Source organism: Limulus polyphemus, unplaced genomic scaffold (genome assembly GCF_000517525.1).
Source record: "Limulus polyphemus unplaced genomic scaffold, Limulus_polyphemus-2.1.2 Scaffold18, whole genome shotgun sequence".
Classification (NCBI taxonomy): Eukaryota; Metazoa; Arthropoda; class Merostomata; order Xiphosura; family Limulidae; genus Limulus; species Limulus polyphemus.
This window is the reverse complement of record NW_013665628.1, coordinates 81080-88318: the sequence shown is the minus strand read 5'-3', so window position 1 is coordinate 88318 and position 7239 is coordinate 81080. Positions and strand designations below refer to the sequence as shown.

General features: G+C 32.7%; 1 protein-coding gene across 1 annotated transcript in view; it reads left to right on the top strand.

The window, feature by feature from the left end:
• The first annotated feature begins 1580 nt into the window (after nt 1–1580).
• The window catches only part of LOC111085447 (brevican core protein-like), a 20979-nt gene continuing 15320 nt past the window's right edge, over nt 1581–7239 (top strand). The window contains exon 1 of the mRNA XM_022384041.1: nt 1581–1656. The gene's annotated coding sequence lies outside the window, so the exon portion shown is untranslated. The remainder of the gene's footprint in view (nt 1657–7239) is intronic.

Genomic DNA, 7239 nt, shown 5'->3' with positions numbered 1-7239 from the left:
GTTACAGTTACTAATAAATGTAAGTTAGGGCAAAAATGTAAAAACCCTTCTAAATCATTTTTGAGCCAATACACACAAGTAAATTATTCCTTTTATAATGCCCCTTGTGTCACAGCGGTAAGTCTGTGGACCGATAACGCAAAAAAACTGGGGAAGGAGAGGTTCAGGGTGAAATATTTATATTTAAGTTAGGTTATTCCGAAATAAATCTTACATGTTTGACACGTCTGTTACTTGTCTAACAATATGTATATATATTGTTTAAATTTTTTTTACTGTTTACTACTACTGTTTTTATATATTTCTTTTAAAGTTTTTTTATATATATTTTAGCCATTATCTTTCACACACATATACATCTGCATCAACCTTGTAACGTTCTATATTTATAGCTATGTAGTTTAAGTAGTACACTGTATCTGCCGTTTAAACCCCCCAGATGCTTGATGTAACATAGCAGATAAAATCCCAAACGTTAAATAAGGTAAAATTATGTAATAAACTCAAATGTTATTCGTTTTCATCCTTCTAAGCTAACTTTGGTAAATCAGCGGTAAATTTAAGAGATTATACAGCTACAAGTATGCTTTCGAAAGCTAGAATCCGAGTTTCGATACACCCGGGTGGGCAGAGCTCAGATAGCCCGTTGTGTAGCTGTGCGATTAACAACTCACAAACAAACAAACTGGGGAGCACTTTTACCATCTGGTAACAGATATAAAAAGGCATTAAAGAATGAGCCTCATAATTATATTAGTACATTTATACCACACACATGACTATTATATTTTCATTACTTTTCTAGCATTGTCTTAGCTTAATTTTGTTTGCTTATTATTTGTTCATTATAGAGGTCATTATTTCAAAAATAAACCTGTTATAAAAGCATAGAGTAATTACCTATATTTTTTTATTTCAGTGCACATGTATATAATATACACTATATTCTAGTCTCAGAGCAACTCTTTCTATGTAATGGTCCCCTGGTGGGACAGTGGTACGTTTATGGACTTACAACGCTAAAATACGGCGTTCAATATTCCCCGTGGTGGACACAGCAAATAGCCCCATGTGTATTTACTTCGAAAGAAACAAATTATCTGTAATGAGCCTCCAAAACATTCGCTAAGACAAAGTTTTAATTTTTTCATAAGAACAATTAGCTGCGTGAGAATGCTCATTGTTTAAAGTCCTGTGAGCAAAACATTCCACTTTTAAAAATAAACACAATCAAATACATTACAATAATACTTTAAAGTGATGAACAAATGAAAACACAATAACAGATCATCTTATTTATCAAGCGTTTGTATTTGTGGCTTTATTCTTATTTTGCTACTAACGTCACAATTAGCGATATGGTGCATTTTTTTAGTAAGTCCAGGTGTGCTTTGGGGTAAGTTTGGAGTATTCTGACATAGCTCATCTCTACTTTTAGACTTTTATTTTTTATGTAGGACGACTTGTCAAAAGACAGAGCTCAGTGCAATAAATTTTTGAATTTGTTATTATATGTATATGAAAATAATTTTTAGAATGATACGTTTTGTTTGTTTCAGCGCAACTCTACACAATGGGCTACTGCACTCTGTCGGATTTTATCGTTGTAAGTCTGTAAACTTTCCGCTGACCTTCTTGAGGACCGAATGATACAGAGTTAGTTTACTTTGGTGCTCTTTTGTTTACTCTTTGAAACTTTAGTGTAACAAGATAAAATTTTAAAACGTTAAATAATAGTATACTTGATTGTTTTTCGAAAGGCGTTTTATAGTATCATTTTCATCTATTTCTTACAAACACTTTCCTTTTATCGCTCAGTGTATGTGAACAAACAAAGAGCTGTGTCCTGAGTCGCAACACGAAGACTATAGGTACGAACGAGAACCTTCCGATCCAAAATACCATTGCGATGAAATTGGAGATATCACTTGGTAGTATTAACAAAACAATAAGCAAGAATTTAAAGGTTGATTAAAGGCTCAAAATCTTTCAGCCACATCTCGAAATGAACTATCAATGGTTGTGTTCGAAGAAATTGAATTCGGATCAATCCCATTCGAATAAGTATCCATCATCTGCTTATATGTAGTCTTGGAAGTCATTGACCAAGTAGGGTAGAGTGTTTTTGGAAGGTCTGTTCATATGAATGGTCTAAAATTCAGCTCACTGTTCTTCCCAATAGTTTGCTTCAACATAATCTGCGATTAGGATACTATTGAATAATCATGGCTATCAGACTGAGCATGATAGACGGACGATGGGTTAAGTAGTCCCCAGGGCAGAACGAGATCTATAACATCGTTCTCATAAAGTGTAATTAACATCTTTGTATATTTTTCTTGCTTATAAAGGTTAATACATCTGCATATTATTGGTTTTATTTTTATTTTTTAAACACGAGTTTCTACGTTTATCAATTTTGGGGGGAAGTAAGGAAAATATTTTATGCAATAAGTTGCAAAGTTTTCTCACTTGCATACCTAACTTTACGAATATGCACAAATATAAATTACCAAGAATATCTTTTAAAAAAGTATCTCGTCTTTAGTGTATACACGTGGAAATAAAATACTGGAGAATTTTACATTATTGACCAGCGCTTATAAAGGTCGCCTACCAGAAAATCCGTCGTAAATATGAATTATAAAATAAGAGGAAGGTCATGGGGGGGGGGGGATAGACCTTCCATTTAATTTCATATTGATAGAATTCTTGAAAACAGTATGTCTTTCTTTTCAGTATTGGCACCTTTGTGTACTTTTATTGCACTTTTACCGTTTAATGTGTTAAAGGAAAAAATTAGAAGCATAAGTTTACTATCTTTTGTTACAAACTACTTTTTATTTTAAACCCGTCCAACGGACTGGTACTCCAGCTGGTATTAATACAAATCTGATACTAGGAAAGATAATCAGTTATTAATAGATATTTTGTTTGTAAGCTTGCGTCACTAACTCTTTGCACATGTTAGTGTTTTCTATAATAATGAGGAAAATAGATAGATAAAACTAGATTAATTCTATAACGTACATTGTCGATGCCTTGAAATCTTTGTTTACAAAACACTTCGCAATAATAATTGTATCATCGTGAATAGTTACCCAGGTTATCAATAGATGGCACTAAACTAAGCTCGAATAAGTCAACTTACATAGAATGTTTCGAAGACGAACCGTTGTATACATTGTGTACGTTTCCACATTTTCGATACTAAATAAACTTCTTTAGAGTAGTACTGGCGATGCGCTAGAGCTAACAGAATCAGTTTGTCACGGATGAAGTATAACAGCAGATATAAATGGAAAATGTGTCTTCATTTCCAGTTGTTACTCTGAAAGAATATTTGTTCATTTGGGTAATGAAGAAACCTTTAGCTTAAATTTACAACGTTTCGACAAGATTATGTCATTATCAGGTAGTGTTGTTTCTCTCGTGGCTTAGAGAAAGAAATTAAGTTAAATTTTGTGCATTTATTCGGGAAAACAAAGAAGTCAGCACTTATGTTAACAACATTCTAAAAAAAATCATTTATTTTTTTTGTAGAATAAGGTGACAAAATAGTTTGTTTTTCTTTTTACGAGTGCACTATAAAAAGGTTCACAATAAAAATAAGAACCCTAAATTTGTATTATTGTACTTCCGATAAGAAGTTAAAATTATAATTAAAAAATAACATTAAAATAGTTAATCTCATTACAATAATACTATTTCCAAAAATGTGCGTTAGAGAATTGTTGGAGAACGCGTTTCTACAGAAACGACGGATAACAGCGTTTCATGATTCTGAGGGTTTTCGTAATACACAAACATTATGTGCGTGTCATATCATATGCAAGAAAACTGAAATCTCGTTCATGATTGTGGAGTAAAAACAGTACATTTCTGAATATTTAATGTGAGTAAAATATAACATAAATTAAGTTAGGCTAGACCTACAACTTTATCTGTCTAAATAGGTTTAATTACATGACATTAAAAAAACCTTGAACATGCAAATCAGCAAGTCACGTAGCAATCACAGCTGATGTAAAGTTTTTGTGGAACGGAATGTGTCAGAACTAAGTGTTGACATTGTGTAAGAAGTAGTATTCCATCGAAGATTGATTGCTTTTGGGAAGGGCAGTAGAAGTTCTTCTAAACGCGAAGTATTTCTACATTCAGATTATAAAGATGTTTTCGCTAGGTGGATTATGCAAAATATGTAGGAAGTAGTGGAGCGATTTTGAAATGATAGCCTTATGATGGAGCTATTTCCAAGGAAAACTGCGCTGCAGGGCTATTTTCAAGATGCACGGCCATCAGATAGAGTACGACAGGTCGTGGCGACAAGGAAATAACGATGTGGTGAGGTTTCAAGATCGTTCTCAACATGTGTATCTATATAAGTTATCTTGCGAATAAATTGGCATTATGGTAATAAAATTTCCTTGATTTAATGTAAAATTATAAACCATTATTTTGGTATAGTATGTTCTGCTAATTGAGTTATTTTAAGCATTCATCTTGTTATATAGAGCGAAAAACAATTACTGATAAACAAAAACAGCTAAAGTCGATCAAAACGTAAATCTCTACCGGGAAAGATGCATAGAGGTCTGTAAGATTATAACACAAAGCGATATAAATAAATCAAGTTCATGTACGACCTTTCTTTCATTTTATAGCTCGGGTTTATTGATAACCGAGTTGAGAGGGGGGGTGTCTCTGAAGACGACTTAACTCAGGAAGAAAGGTCAAAACATACATGAAATTTTTATCGTTCTTCCTCAGTCTTTCCTATTGAAGAAAAGAATGTCGACCAGTCAATAAAGTTGTAAATAGAGTGTAGCACAGCGGTATGTCTGTGGACTTACAACGCTAGAAACCGGGTTTCGATACCCGTGGTGGGCAGAGCACAGATAGCCCTTGTGTAGCTTTGTGCATAATTAAAAACATACAAACAAACAAGCAGTAAATATAGAATAAATTGAAAATACTATAGGATTTTTTAAAATAATAATATGTGTTATGAGGTAAGATACATATTTAAAATAAACGGCATACATATTCAAAGGGCGAGGATTCGTTTTCTCCTTGAATTGCCAACGAGTTCGGTTTATAATGGTTTCGTTTTCGTAGCAGTATTTTGTTTATTATTTATAGTTCATTTGTGCTTTTTTTGTTTTTAATGCCACAGTGGTTATTATTATTTATATAATGTTTAATATGAGATTAGGTTCACAAGTTGAGTTAAATTTAATGACGGGGAACTCACTTTTCAGAAAATAAAAGTTTGGAGGCGGCTTGAATGGGTAATGAAGAAACCTTTAGCCTAAATTTACAACGTTTCGACAAGATTATGTCATTATCAGGTAGCGTTGTTTCTCTCGTGGCTTAGAGAAAGAAATTAAGTTACATTTTGTGCATTTATTCGGGAAAACAAACAAGTCAGCACTCGGGACATCTTCTCTACCATGATCTGTGTTTGCTCCTAACTGTTTTAACACTCATTGTACGATGTTGAGTATAAGTTATTAATTACTGTTTACATATCAAACTTACAAAAATGTCTTTTCTCATGCAATTTTACTTAACTGATCTCGTATAGAATTATAGATAAACTTTGGTTATTGAAATTGCATCTAGATCTTTCTGTAGAACATTATTAAAGTTGCATCTAGGTCTTTCTGTAGAACATCATTAAAGTTGCATCTAGATCTTTCTGTAGAACATTATTAAAGTTGCATCTAGATCTTTTTGTAGAACATCATTAAAGTTGCATCTAGATCTTTCTGTAGAACATTGATCTGTGTTGCGTTCTTCAATGTTCTGTCAAAACATGTAATATGTTCCTCCATCAATTAAATCTCTTCCTTATGCTTATAAATTGTTGTTTGCCTATATATTATTGTGCCTTTTTAAATACGTTTTAACCCATTTATCTAGACAACTATCTACAGATAACTGCGATATGAAGGTGTTTTCTATGTTGCATATTTTCTATATATAAATCTTAATAAAACAATTGACCAGTGATGACAAACTATAGTGATTTTAGTTCCTTATAATTAATCCTTAGGAAATCACCGGAAAATTCCATATTATTAAACACCACATATATACAATGATGTATAAAAGAGCTCATATGAACAACCGCTTTCGTCTCAATTAAAAAGAACTGGCACACTCAATGATTTAGACTACGTAGTGTGAAAGTCATTTTGAAAAATCAATACCTGTTTCTAGCAAGACGAATGCATTAAGAGCAGCTTGAATGCACTTTATTAATTTATTATAGCAAAAGTTTCTTCTCAATTCCAGAACTTATTACGATGTCAAAAATTTCAACACCCAGAAGTGTAGTAAAAATGTTACTATTACCCTTGTCTCAAGCGTTGGAAACCCATATCATTAAGGATATATTGTCAAGAGTTTTAGTAGTCTAACTTTGAGTGTGTGTTTTTTTTTTTTTACAAAATTCCGTTCATGTTTATTGATATTTGGCATTATATGTCATGTAAGTTAACTCATTCGCATTACTGCTTGCCCCCCCAGTGGCACAGCGGTATATATGCGAACTTGTAACTCTAAAATCCGGACTTCGATACCCGTGGTGGAGCACAGCACAGATAGCCCATTGTGTAGCTTTGTGCTTAATTACAAACAAAACATTACTGCTTTATGTTTCGACTAAAACCTTGCCGAATGATTACGCAAAATGAAGTACACACATATATATAATATTAGATTGTCACAAAGTTCTAGATGTAACAGTAAGAAAAGTATGATATAAAAATACGTTTATATTTCCGATGGAAAATAGTGCATCAACTCGTGTCTCCTTTTTATAACTCTATTCTTACTATATTTTTCTGTACAATTGAAAAGTATTTCTCTTATAATATGAAGCGTACCTTTTAAAGCAGGAGAGCTTCCTTCTGATCAGCAGATTTAAATTTATGGATGCTACGTGTGAATCTTAAGAGGTGTCTGACCCGGCACCATTAAAACTGAAAATACCAGTTCAGTCGAAATATATGTTAAACGTCGGTTCTAAAAATGTATTCAACCAGTTTAATGCTTTAGTAATTTTGAGATGATGCGTTGTAATCTAACTCAATGTTGTAAAGAAAAACAGATGATCACACTCTTTATTTTCGAGACATTATGATATATTTTTATGACGGGGGAAAGTACTACCACCCCATCACCACCCCATAGTATACCCTAACCTCGAATTTCATAGCTAACTGAAATAAA